The sequence below is a fragment of the Microcebus murinus genome, chromosome 10 (assembly GCF_040939455.1).
Source record: "Microcebus murinus isolate Inina chromosome 10, M.murinus_Inina_mat1.0, whole genome shotgun sequence".
NCBI classification, from domain to species: Eukaryota; Metazoa; Chordata; class Mammalia; order Primates; family Cheirogaleidae; genus Microcebus; species Microcebus murinus.
Genome location: NC_134113.1, coordinates 28,822,244 through 28,837,588, shown reverse-complemented (window position 1 = coordinate 28,837,588; position 15,345 = coordinate 28,822,244).

Sequence of the window (15,345 nt, the reverse complement as noted above, 5' to 3'; positions counted from 1 at the left end):
ATGAATGATATTTGAGGTATTACTTTTGTATATATCACTTATTAGATTTCCTTTTACTTTTACTGTAGTAAGATTTTTAATTTTTTCTGAATAATGCATTTTATTAAATTATTTTTCATTATCTATTTAGAGGAACCTTCTTCCCCCTTTATTATGTTGTAAATGTACATTTTTCCAAGAGTGGAAAGCAAATGACATAATAAATAAAATTTGTTCAATTGATGTGTCTTGAGAAAAAATATGCAATAGTTTTCTATATCATACTTACAACAGTTCAACAATATTCATCTTGGGTGGACCAAATCTTTAAATAATTACCTTAAAATTGAAAAAAGCTGTTGAAAACATATTTGAATACTTCCCTTTAATGTATCAGATAATGAGAATAAGGGAAAGCCTTTCTAAGTATAAAGGCAAAGGAAGAAAAGAAAATATTGATATATTTTCATATTTAAAATTTCTGAGTTATACTAAAATATCTTAAAGAAAATTAAGAGGGAAAAGACAAAATGAGTGTAGGAGGGAAATTGTACCATGTGGTACAGATATGTCATCAATATGATCTGAATGTCTGTTCTTTTACATCAGTAAGAAAAAAAATACACAAAAAGAATTTGGGCAAAAAAGTTGAACATTTCATTTTGAAATATATCATATGTTAACAAATAACTTTCTATTTAATAAAATTTAACATCTATAATGATCAAAGAAATACCAATTAAAAACAGAAAGAGTTTTGCCTTTCTAAATTTCAAATATTTAAGAATAAAATAATAGTAACTAGTATTAATAAGAATAAGTGATCCTGGGCATATTCATATTCTAGTTCATTATTCTGAAAATATTTACTGAGTATCAGTAAATTCTGATTATTATGGATCAGGCATTATGATAGTTGTCTATAAAACCCCTCTCAACCATACATGCTTGAAAGATATATGTCTCAATGATATGTTGAAATGTTTGAAACATTTAAAATCAGAAGAAAGACAAAGAAATCACTCTTATAATTTGTATTCAGTCGTATTTTGGAAGTCCTCGCTAGAGCAAAAATGCCAGAAAAATAAATTAAAGATATAAAGGTAAAATTTTCAGCTATGGGGGCCATAGTCCTTGCTTTCATGAAGCTTAGGATCTAGTAGTAATCTAAATTATTGCAGTCTATTTAAAGGGAAATTAGAAAGTGAACATCATGATATAAATACTTTTTTACCATGACTTGAAACTTTGACTCCAGAATTTTATCTCAAGAAATAATCAGGTTTAAATAAAATTAATGTATAAGATGTTCCTGAGACTTAGATTTAACATTGAAAAATTATGAGCAAATTGAATATCCTTAAAATGTTGCTTATAATCATAATAATCTACTTGATAAACATTTTTATAAGAATAATCAAGGAAAATATATAAGAATAAAAGCAGCTTTAAAGAGTGCATATACTATAAACCCAATCTCATTAATAATGACTAAAAAGCATAAGGGGACAAATGAAAAGGAAATATTTCAAAATATTAATAGAAGCTATATTTTCCACCCAAATTTCACTTTCTACAACTAGGGAAGAAAAATTGAAAGTAAAATAACTTAGTAACCATTCTAAGAAGTCAGAAATTAAAAATATTACTAAAATACTTCCAAAGAAATCTAGGTGGGGGTGTGACCATCTTCCTCTCTATTTCCCTAACTTGCCTATGTACCCCCCCTTGGCTGTTTCCTCCTTCCCCTATTCATTAAGCTGCTTTAAGATCCTCCAGAATTGGAGCACAGGCTAGGGATAGAGTTAAGGGGCAATAAAAATCATGCACTTGTATCTTGTGTTGCACTGCTGGGAGAGGCAGGTGTTCAGACAGTGACTTTTTCTCTTGAGGGGTGTTTTGTGGGTCATTTCAAGACCTGTCTGTCACTGGTGTTGTCACACCTTAGATAGTCCCGGTTTCCTAACTCTGACTGTGTCTCCTCATGGCCCATCAAAAGTTCAGGTCTCTTCACCACCACTCCCCCTTTTAAAGTGCCTCATGTATGGCTTTCCAACACAGGGATCTCAACTAGCTTATAGGAAATGCATGTGTACCCTGCTCTGCCCAGTTCCAGCAGGGCAGCCATTCCATTGCTCTCTGCTCTGCCCAGTAGGGGCATGCCATTCTTGCCAACCTCTCTGCTTTAGACCTTTTAGGTGTGAGTTACATCCCAGTTCCTGTATCCCTCAAATCCCTCCATGCCATTATCCAAGTTTCCTCATTTGTTTTAAGGGAAGAGAAATACTTTCTTTTCTCCAACAGAACACTCGTGATGTCGTTTATTATTAGTTTTCTTACTTTAAATGCATTCTTAGCCCCCTTATATATCCTGGATGGGGATAACGGGCTAATGTTTATTGAACCAGTTTTTGATTTCCCCTTTTTAAAAATCCTGAATAGAAGAATTGGTATTTTGATTTGGAACAAGGGGCTAGTGCCTACTGTTCTCAGTCTTGCAGTCCCAGCCAAAATTATAAGCAGGAAATGTCTCATATGAACATCTGGTTAGATTAGCTAATAGAAGAGTATGCAAAGAATTTGAGTAGACAATTTGAAGAAGAGCATGTCTAAATTTCAACAATGTATGAAAAGATGTTAAAACTCATGGGTCATATAATGAAGTATTATTTTAGACTAGGCAGACTTTAAAATTTTTTTAGAAAGTATTATAAATACTTATAAGGATATTCTCATACATTGCTGATAGAAATATAAATCACTAAAGCGCTTCTGAAAAACTATCTGCAACTTCTACATAAAAAATTTTTAAAAAATTATAAATGCACCAGCCCAGAAATTCCACTCTGTGGCTCTAACTTTTTGTTCTATTAAAAGTGCTAGCATGTAAGTATGTATCATTAAAGATACATATTTTAGTATTGTTTTTAGTGGCAAGGTTGTAAAATAATAATAATAATTATGATAATAATTTTAAAAACTACCAATAGTGTGAATGTCCTTAAAAGCAGAATGACTGGTTGAATAAATTTTGAAATGTTATGTTATGTAACTTCCTAAAAATAATGAATTTTTGAACTAATTCCCTTGTTGGTATTCCTCATGGGTTGAGTAAAAAAAGGAAGATGCAGAAAAATGTGTGTATTATGATCGCATTTTTTTGTGAAAAAACTATTTCTGCTATTAAATGTATGGGAGCTGTATTACTATGAGACTGTGAAAACAAGAAGATTCTATACTAGATTGTTAAGATGGGTTATTTGGGATTTTGGGGGAGAGGATTAATGTGAGTAGTTTCAGTAGAAAAGAATTAACAATATAACAAATTGAGCCCATGCACACTCAATATCAGATTTAAGCACTACACATAATTATAATTGAAGATACAAAAACTAAATAATGAAATATGAATAATTAGCTTCAACTTTGAATATTCTTAGTGCTTAAAATTTTTTAGAGTAAATTTTCCATAGCAAAGGATTTGTTTGGACAAAACTATCAAGCTGAAGACAAAAAGAAAATGTTTTAATTAATCAGTTCTTGATACTTTGGTTTTCTTGCTCATTAAATAAATTCTCCCTCTGTTATAACATTGTTAGTGATTAGTTGATTTATGAAGCCTCAGCACCTAGGCTCAAAGGGCATAAAAGGCAAACAGGATATTCCCATTCATTGCCATAGATAGAAATTCTTGCTCCAATAAAAGGATTCTGAAAATGTGGTCTGGGGATTCCCAAGACCTTTTCAGGTACATAAGGTCAAAAACTTATTTTGTAATAATACTAAGACATTATTTGCCCTTTTCACTCTCATTATCTCAGTAGAGTATCTTAGAGTTTTCCAAAGGCTACATGATATTTGATATGTCAATGGATTAAATTTAGCTATTTTCTATTTTTAAAATATAATAAACCAGTATAGGTAAGTAGAGTGTTTCCCCAAGTTCTGTGAGCCAGTCAGGAATATTAATCAAACCTAAGAAAGGGGTTGTGGGAACCCCAATTTGTAGCCAGTCAGTCAGAGGCACAGGTCACAACCTGAGGCTTACATGGACATCTGAAATGGGGGACAGTCTTGTGGGCCTGAGCCCTCAACCTGCGTGATCTGACTCTATCTCCAGGTAGTATCAGAATTAAATTGAATTAGAAGGCTCTCTCCTGGTGTCCACTGCAGAATTGCTTGGTTTTGTCTGGTGTCAGTAGTATTGTGTTGAATGGTATGTAAGAGAGAAAGGAAATAACACCTTGGCTTTTAGTTTTTTTCTTCTTTTTTGGTTACCATATGACATTGCTATCTTAAAGAATATAAAGAATTATAAATGATATTACAAAGGATATAGATGAAAAGTCAGATGGAAGAGATGCATAGGCGAAATATGGAAGAAGCTTACATGCTCTCTCTAGGTAAGCCAGACTCCAGGAATTTCCATGTTTTCAGTTATGTGGAAGGTCACCAAACCTTGTCTTTTACAGTATTTATGGAGACTTTATTACGCAGACATGACTGATTAAATTGTTTGTCATTGCTGAATGATTGAACCTTCTCCCCAGAGATCTTTCTGGTAACTAACCCACATCCTGGAGCTTTCTAGGGGTCCCTAGCCACCAGTCATTTCATTAGCATACAAAAGACACTCATTGTCCTAGAGATTCCAAGGATTTTAGGAGTTGTGTGCCAGGAAAGAGGGACTAATACCAAATCTATATTTCATAATATCACAGTACCTTTTTTTTCCCAAATATAAGATTGAAACTCTCACAAACTTTTGTCGGCAGTGTAAACCAGTCAAACTTTGGGGAAATATGGAATATAAATACTTTTTACTTTAACCCAAACATGCAACTTATAAATATGTTAATGTCAACTCAAGTTTGCAATAAAAGAAACAAAACCACCATTCACAGAAGCACTGTTTATAACCACAAAAAAGTGAGAAGGATCAAAGTGTTTATAAATAGAATAATTCTATAATAAGTTATGGAATGTCCATTCAATGGAATACTATAAAAGCGATGAATATAAATAAAGTCAATTTTATGGGTGCTTATATGGCCAACTATCAGATATACAATTATTATACTTATGGTTATCATAATTACATTTCAGATATTTAAGTTTCAGAACAATATATATGTATTTTAAAAAGAATAAATATATGTACAAATGTTAGTACATGAATAAAAGTGCATGGGGGAGTATGAGTATGTAAGACTATGGTATGTGTACATTTAAATATTTATTTTCTGAAAGGATATATAAGAATATAATAGTGATGATTTCTAGTTATAGTTATAGTTAATAGTGATGATTTCTAGCAATGATAAAGGTGGACTCATGGGAGCATTTTAATTTTCGTTTCACATTTATCTATCTTGTTTGAACTTTTAAAAATCACAAATATTATTGCTTTTAATAATACATTTTTTAAAGTAATCTTTTGTTACTTAAGAAGTATCAGTGAAAGATTATCTTTTTTTAGGATTTTGCCTTCAGGAAGACATAATTATGTTAGACATTATTAAGGTATTCCTCAGTCCAAGAGACACAATGGACTCCCCATGGCTAAGAGAGGTGCCTAAAGTTAAAACAGAACCAGATGGCCATGGCTAGGTGAGTGAGCAGTCATGTATCCCGTGTTCCCAGAAAGATGTTGTAAAAAAGTATCACAGGATCTCCCATTTGGTAATCTAGCCAAACCAATTCCTATTGTCTGGCCAAAATAAACTGATCCTGACCCCCATCTCCAGCTGTTCAAAAGAAACATCTGACAGAGACTTCTGGTTTTGAACTTAGAAACCAACCAATTAAAGCTCACCTGACCTGGCCAATCAGGGCTCAGCTGTATTGACAAATCAGAACTCATCTCCTTCAACCAATCATAACTAAACAAATTTCAGTCCTTATTTGCATAAGTGGGTCTGACTGGAAACTAAGGTAGATACTTTTGCTGTAAAATCCCAGAGTTCTCCCTTTGGTCTCTGAACCACATCTTCAATTTTACACCCAGTGGATGCTTTTACCAGTTTGCAAGCTGTTCACTGGAATAAAGTCTTTTACCTCCAAATTTCTTTTCAGAGAATATTTGTTCACAACACAAAGAGCTTCTTAAAAGGGCATAAAAATAATACAGGTGGGTTTGTTCTATGATAAAGTTCAATTCCAATGAAGAAGGATTTTTAAATCATGTATTAAATGTAGATCTTTTAGCCTATGCTGCTGTAGGGACCTGAAGATGAACTAATATATACCATGCCAACCTCAAAATTTGCCACTTGTGCTCAAATATCTTTTGTCCAGGTCTATAGCAAGAACAGGACAAGGCTGAAGAAGAGGTATTCACAGCAGCTTGGAAAGTCAGAAGGAAGAAAAACCCTAGCAAAAACTTCCCCCCAGGAGCTGATTAATATATCATAGTTCTGACAGGACATATGTAACAGAGAACAGAGGTTAACAGGCAAGAAGGGAAAAACCAAACAGAAGATAAGGAAAACAGAGGAAAGATGCAGCAACTTTACCAGAGTGACAATAACAGCATTTTCTCTGTCTAAAAAAATAAGGCCTAATATATATTGAGAGTTCACTCTTGGCTTTGACAAAAAAATTAATAAAGATTATAAAATGACAATATAATATATAATGTAGCTACATAGCATGTGGCTATGATATTATGCATATTATATACTGTATGATATTATATATATTAACTAACTGTATGATACTATGCATATTATTACATTATATGATCTTATATTCTATTACCTATATCATATATTATTATCAAATAGCTAATGTAAATGATATCATATTATTAGAGTCTTAAATCTGCCCATGCCATTATTTCTTAACAGCTCTTTCAGGTAGATGTTATTTCTTTTTGAGACGAGAAAACAAAATCTCTGAGAAGCTGAGAACTTGTTCAAGATTTCATAGCTAGAAAGTGGTAGGGCTTGGTCCTTAATTTCAAAGTCCTTAAAAATTTCAGTACACATTTTATTTAAAGATAATATATTCTTCTATATCATACAGCCCTGTGGCAGAGAGACCTATTTTCCTATTAAATCCACCAAGTTTGAACAATAATTTCAAATTTTGCATCTCATACTCAGTCACATTTTATATATATATATATATATATATATATATATAATTTCTTTAATGTTCTCATTAATTCTGAGTTCTTAGGTCAATACCAACAAACATTTCCTGAGTACCTGCTATGTCCAGGGCTTTGTGTTAGCAACTATAGATCTAAATTAAAATGAAAAACTAATCTATGCTTTAAAGAGGCTAATAAGTGATTTTATGAAACAAGAAACATATAGAAAAAATAATAGGTCTGTAGGCAAAAGTAGCAAATGCTGGATAAAAAGTATAGTCAGAATATGCATTAAAGTTCAGAGAAGTAAAACCTTTATTAAGCTTTGTAGTCTTGGGAAAATTCCTTAATTTTTTTAGCCTCAGTTTCCTTATCTGCAAAGTGGTGTGTTGTGGGATTAAATCACCTACTTATAAAGCACCAAATGCCTGACACATAGAGACCATTTACTAAACAGACCCTATTATTTATATTTTCTACTCTTCTCTTGTCCATTTTCTCCCCTTCCTCATTCTTCCTGAGGTCTGAGACTAAATAAGATGAAAGGCCTCAGTGAGTCTCTAAGGATGATACAAAGACATGGAAAATCATGTGGAGGGGTCTAGGGTATCAGCCATCCCAGTCCCTGGCACCAGTCTCCTGGGTGGGCTGCTGGCAGAGGTGACAGGCTTTGTCCTTGGCAGAGATTGCCAATTAGAATAGTTAACAACAGTAGCCTAGAACTGAGGGACCCTCCCTTTAAAAGCTCTGTATTTCTGCTTATGATCAGGAAATTTGGATTTTGAGACAAAAAGGTCTAACCATTTTTTCTTCCTTTGTGGGCAAATTAATAAACTTCTCTTTCCTTCTTCTCAAACCACTTGTTCTTGTTCTTCTGATGTGGCCTCAAGGACAAGTGCAGAGCTTTTGGTAAGAGCTTTTATTTTGCTTGATATCATGTTTGTGACAGTTGATTTTATTATTCCTTCATTTTCATGCTGTGGAGTATCTGCTGATTGAATGTACCAGAGTCACATTGTTTCATTTTGTGGTTGATGCTCTTAGGGAAAGTTTCCAACTTGGAGCTATTATAAATAATTCTGACACGTTCTTCTGTTGTACATCTGTACTCATTTTTGTAGATTGTAAATAAGTAGTGATAGTGGAGGTACAAAGTTGTTTCAGATCTTCACCTACATTTTGTATTATCAGTTCTTTAATTTAACTATTCTGAAACATGTGGAGTGGTATTGTAGTATTTAATTGTGGCTCTAATTTGCATTGTCTTTATGACTAAGAGATTGAGCACATTTCCATTAGTTTGTTTACTATAGGGTATCATCTTTTCTAGGTTACCTGGTCATATCTTTTGTCTATTTTCCCTCTTTAGACTGCATTTTCATATGTGTACAAAAATAAATGAAGTTTTAATGTGAAATCTCTGTCAGTTATATATGTTATATATAGATTGCAAGTCACTCTGGGACTTGTATTTTTCACTCTTTTAATATCTTTGATAACCAATTTTTTTTCATTTTAATATATTTTAAAAGTATTACATTTATTAAATTTAACAAAGTTTATTAAAATGTATGAAAATACTAATAAATTTTTTTATGCTTACTTAATTTTGCTTCCTACTTAAAAGTATTTTACTACAAATTTATAATCCATTGCTACTTGTTTTTTGTGTATGTTGTAAAAATTTAGTTTTTTTTCCTTATGGAGATTTAATTGATCTACCATCATTTATTAGAAGGATATACCTCTTATATTTTCCTGGATTGAGCTTGAGCCCATTATCCAAAGTGATGTATCACAAGATTGGAAGAATAAGTTCCACTTGTACTTGTCATCAAATTGGCACTAATTGATTTACACTATGGTGCTCACATAGTAGTAATATTCTCCAGGGATTAGGGGGTTGGGGAGTGATAAACTCATAACTAAAGGACATGGTGAGCATTGTAGAGGGGAAGCGCATGCCTCTAACCCTCTCTTGGGTGAGGCTAAGACATAAAATGTAACTGAAATGTTTGTAGCCTTATAATACCCTGAAATAAAAATTTTAAAAAGATAGTTTTTTCCCCAAAAGAAATGAAAGCTTATGGTCACATAAAAACATGCATGTGAACGTTTATACAAGTTTTATTCATAAATCCAAAAACTTGAAACTACACAATTGTCCTTGAAATGATAATGGGTAAAAAGATATTTATGCAATATAAATTACATTTACATGATATAAAACTACTTATCAATAAAAGAGAATGCATTATTGATAGATTCAGAAACATGGATGAATCTTAAAAGCATTTTGCTAAGGGAAAGAAGTCAGGAACAAAAGGCAACATACTGTATGGCTTTATTTATTATATATGATTTTCTGGTAAATATAAAAACATTGCCATTTATACCACAAAGGTGAATCTATACAGATAGAGAACAGGTCATTCATTGCCAGGAAAAGTGTGAACCAAGAGATTGACTACAATGGGCAGTGTTAGGGAATATTGTGGGACAATGCAACTGTTTTGTACTCATGGTGGTAGATATACAACTCTCTGTCAAATGCACAAAGTAAATTTTACTATGTGTAATTTTTTAAAACTCTAAAATATAAAAAAACAAATATTTAAAATAAAAAGAAGATATTTTCTCCACTGTTCTATAGTGCTACCACAGTCATAAATTAGTCTGTATTTGCAGGAGATATCTACACTTTGTGACACATCACGGATTCAACTTCCTGATAATATTACCTTTTTTCTCATATAACTAATTTGGAACAGGTTACAATGGCAATTGGGAGATCTGTAATGACATTCATACAATTAGAGACAATTCCAGTTATTTCTCCTTTCCCACCAACCCAGAGTTGTCTCCTTTCCATGGCGACATGGAGATGGAGATGTGCTGGCCAGATTCTTCCAGCTGCTGGGAGTGCTGTCAGACATTTTCAGCTGTCAACTCCTTTAAAATTTGCCTCAGCTGTACAGAGTTACCTCACTCAAAGCCATGCTTTTCTAGCTCACTTCCAATGACTGATTAGCACAGAGGAGTAGAGGACCAGACACATCAGCCTAACACATAATGACTGATGAGCCTGTGCAGCTCCAGACCTCCTGATGAAGTTATCTGTTGCTTTTGAGCCTGTATTTCAGTTTAACTTTTACATTTGATCATGAGACATTAAGTGACTATGCATCAGAACTGCCAATTACTAACAGATTCTGTCTAGCCCACTGATGGACCCAGCAATAAGCCATCATAGCTGGAAGTGGTACATCAAGGTCACTTATTAGCAGGACCAGAGAGCCCAAGAAAATGTTTGAGCCCAGAAATGATCAGCCAGACTCATGTCATCCACTGCTGTTGTTTTAGCATCATCTCTAGACTTATATTTATTGCATTATGATGATCTATTACTAGCTGATAGAAGGATAAACCAGAGTTTTGGTTTACAGCTGGGTCAGATAATATGTGGGGACAAGTTATGCCTAAAAATAAACAACAGCTGCGTTGATCTTACTCAGAAGTGGTCTTTAAAGACAGTTTCAGGGAGGTAGATTATCCCAATGGGAAGATTTTGGCACAATACCTGGCTATCCACCTAGCATATTGGGTGCATGAAAGCAGTGGTCTCAGTAGCAGAGATGGAGACTATTCATGAGCTCACAAGAATGGGGGGGGGAGGCTCCCATTTATCAAAGCTAATATAGCATTTACCAATTCCAAATATCCAAATTGCCAGCAACAAAGATTAATGTTGAGATCCCAATATGGAACCATTTCTGGAGGAGCCTAACTGGATACTTGGTGAAAATTTGATTATATTGAGTCCCTTCTAACCTAGAGGGAACATAGATCCATTTAAACAGGAGTAGACACATATCCTGTGCATGAGTTTGCCTTTCCTTTCTTCATGGTCTTAGCCAGAGAATGTTTCATCTACCAGCATTGATGGATCCCACATAACATTGTTTCCCAACCAGGGACCTACTTTACAGCAAAATAGCAGGCTTCTTACCATAGGATTTGCTGTTTATATCACATACTGTATCTCCCAGATACCGCTGGCCTGATAGTGTTTGAATGGCCAATTAAAGGGTGTATGTGTCAGCTCATTGTCAATACTTTGAGGATGGGGCACCATCCTCCAGTTTGCTGTATATACCTTAAATTAAAACATTTAATAAGACATTGTGCCCACAAGAGGAGCACATGGGTTTGGAAATCAAAGATTAGATGCAGGAGTGAATTCAATTATCATCCGTCCTAATGACACAATGTGGGAATTTGATTATCACATTTCCACAAGTCTGGGCTCTGGGGAGTAAAGAGTTCCTATCCCAAAATGAGGACCACTTCAGCCAAAGGACACAGTGATAAGCTTGTTGAACTGTAAGCAACAGCTTCTGCTTGTATATTTTAGGCCCCTTATGTCTAGGGATTCACAAGCAATTTGGCCTGGGTAGTTGACCTGATTATTGGGGGAAGATTGGACTAATATTACTCTGTGGGAGCAGGGAAGAATATATTTGGCATCTGGGATTTACTTGAAAGCACTTTTGGTATTTTCTTACTTAATTGTGGTGATAAAGAGACTAGTGTAACTCTTTTGGTTTGAGAAAGTCATGGTTGAGCTCTACAAAGAACTTAGGCCCCTAAGAATTGAGGCTGTCTGAGTCATATCACTAGGTAAGCCACTGAGCCAGCAGCATGAGTGAAAGGAACTTAAAGTGGATAGTGAAATAGAAAGAGGAGGATTATCGGTTGCAGCCTAAAGACTAGGTAAAGTGGCCAGATCTAGAGTAGATCCCACTAAACTTCTTTTTATAAGTTTCTTCCAGGAAAAGAGACCCCCTGAAATTCTGAAGTAGCTTCTCTGTGAATGTATATGAAGAAAGGAATCATAGTTGTGTGAGGGGTAGACTGTGGTGAACACACATATGCAAGAGAGACTCCAGACACCTGTAAAGCACAAGGATCCCCCTAACAACTTGGAGTACTGTCAGAAGATAGCCTTCAGTTACAAGACTCTTCTAGAATTATTATATTTCAGTTGTAGAGAACCACTTTTTCCAAGGTCATGACCTTCCAGGGATGGTCCCCCTTCAACAACTGATCTAGGCAAAAATGTCAAGTTCTGGTCCTCTTATCCCCAAGCGGTGTGATTTCAGCTTTAAAACTCCCCATGGTGTTGGCTGGTGCTGTTGGCTTGGTCTGGCAGCCCTGCTGATTCTTCTTCCCAATCCTGTGTTTTCCCTTTTCTTTAATGGCTACTGATCTCAAAGTCAATTCTTAATAAGCATCCTGCCTGCTTATTTCTGTCTATAAGTCTTTATGAATTTGCTTCCTGGAAACCCAAACCTGCAATACACGGTGACCACTTTGAAGCCTCAGAACTCTTGAGCATCTGCTATAAACCAGCCAGCAAATCTCTTTCCATCCAAGTCTGTCAGTCTATAAAATCTGCTCTCTTTCCAAGTTGTCATCCTGTCCCTCTAAGGAGAATACACAGTTACTGATTATGTCTTTGCTCTCCATGGTCCCTCATCAAGCTCTGTTTCCTTCTTTGTAGTATAATGTGAACCCATATAGTAGGCTTTTACTCATGAAATGCCTGTATCATTAAAAGGGAGATTCTCTCATCTCTCAGCCTTTCCTTATGAAGAAATTTATGAAGAAATCTATTAGCAAATTACCTATCACCTTTTCCTTATTGAAAATAAATCAAGTGCTTTACAGGTGTCTGGAAGTCTCACTTGCATCTCAGCAAAAATAAATTTTGTGCCTTTGAAATTGATTCTAAAAAGCTTAAATTATATGCATTTATTCCTTTCATTTCTTATGCTCAGGCTGGAATTGGCTCACTGTTCATAAAATAAACATTTCTTTTCAAAATGATGTCATTCATTAATTGTCTCATCTAAGCCCAGGCTGCATAATATTGTAAGCTAGAAGGATTTTTGTTGGATCTCATTGCTATATCATTCAAATTTATCACCAAATTTATTGAGGATATTTTTAGATTTTAAGTACATTTTTAAAAAATCAGACACCTATACAGCTTAAGTTTGACTTTTAATTTAGCAAGAATAAATCTTAGTATTTCAACAGGATATTGACTTTGAAGAGAAACAAATACTATGAAATGAAATAATTAGAAAGCATTTGACATCTATTAAAATGGCTAAAATACAAAAAGCTGACAATACCAAATGCTGATGAGAGCATGGAGTTACAGGAACTCTATTTCATTGCTTGTGGGAATAAAAAATGGTACAGCCACTTTGGAAAACAGTTTGTCAGTTTTTTTGAAAGCTAAACATAGCCTTACCATATGGTCTAGCAATCACATTTCTAGGCGTTTTCCCAAATAATTTGAAAATGTAGGCTCACCCCAAAACCTGCACACAAATGTTTATAACAGCCTTATTCATAATTGTTCCAAACTATTAATAGAAACAACCAAGTTATCCTTCAATTGGTGACTGGATAAACAAAATTTATTATATCTATACAATAAAACATCATTCAACAATAAAATAATATGTACTGTCAAGCCGCAAAAAGACATCTAGAAACCTTACATGCACATTGCTTAGTGAGAAAGCTAGTCTGACAAGGCTATACACTACATGATTCTAAGTGTATAATATTCTAGAAAAAGCGAAATTACAGGAACAGTAAAAAGATCAGTGGTTTCCAGGAATTCAGGGAGAAAGAAAAGGTTTGAACAGGTGGTGCACAGTGAATTTTAGGCCTGTGAAAATATACTGTATGATATTGTAATGGTGGATTATGACACTATGCATTTGTTAAAACCCTTACTACTGTAACACAAAGAGTGAAGCCAAATGTACACTGTGGACTTTAGTTAATTATCATGTATCAATATTGGCTCATCAATTGTACAAATGTTTCTTGCTAATGTAAGATGTTAATGGGGAAAACTGTGAGGGGATAAAGAGCAGCTATAAGGGAATTATTCACACTATCTTTACTATCTTTGTAAATCTAAAACTGCCCTCAGAATAAAACTTATTAAGAAAAGAAAAATATATTTCCTTAATACCCTAAAAGACATTTGCAAATGTTAATACAAATTGTCTAACATTTTAAGACAAACAGGTAAGATATACTCCTTTTTATTATTTTAGAAGCCTAGAGGTGAGGGCAAGGAAGAACAGATAGTAAAAATTCAGTAACAGCTCAGTGTGAATGGCAAAAGTATTTCACTTCTGATACTTGAAGAGAATCAGAAATGCTACTAAATTCAACTTATCCTTCCATTCAATTTCTATCTCTAGTCAAAGTAAAATATCATCTTTGTTTTTACTGGAGAGTATTATAGATCCTGTTGTAGGGAAAAGAGGGATTGGCTGGGTAGGGAAAGTAGAGGGATTACTGGTTAGATGGAACATAAAAAGGGAAGTTCTAAGGTAAACCCAACATGCAGTCCCTGGAGGTATATGAAAAGGAACAAGAGGAATAAGTCAACTAATTGATGAGAAGTCAGTATGAAACTGACAATATTGTAATAATTTATAATATAAGCAGTGATTAAAGCACATAGTGCTCCTTTATCAAGCTTTTGAAGATGTCTTCTGGTAAAATCAGAAGGCATAGAATATATGTTTTCAGATGTATAAAGAACTCTTAAATTGTAGACTAATTATGATATTCTTATGACTTGGGATTTTAGAAAAGAGTGTGACTTGAAGTTTGGGTTCACTCTAGAGGATCGTATTATGGAAAGAGATGAAAAGAAAGGAAGGGGCTCTGTGTCCTAAATCAATGCTTGCCTAACTTTTTCCAAATTACCCCAACTTCAGAGGAAAGTAAATAAACACTCAGAGAGCTTGGCAGTAGGATCCAAGAAACCACCAGTGTGAGAGGTATCTTTGAAGTCTTTTATTTTAATAATTCATTTGATTTTTGCAGTGTCTGATATGTTTGCAATTGTTTTAGTGTAAGAAGCCTGTGGTATAGTGCTCAGTAGGAAGTCAAGTGAACATTCTGGATAGATGTGTTCAGTGTGTCCTACAGTTTCATACACTTCCTCAGACAATGGTTTGGAGATATGAGCACCCCGGTTTAAGAGTAATGTAGCTAAAAATCCCTGAGTTGCACTAGGCGACAGAAACTGCATGAGATGAAGTCTTACAATTCCAGTGCTCTTTGATGTCATACAATTGGGACTAATTCTTATTAGTAAAGTGGTAAAGCCTACCATTCAAAGTTATTTTTCAGGGTCAGCTGCAGGACCTGGGCTAAGTCAATTT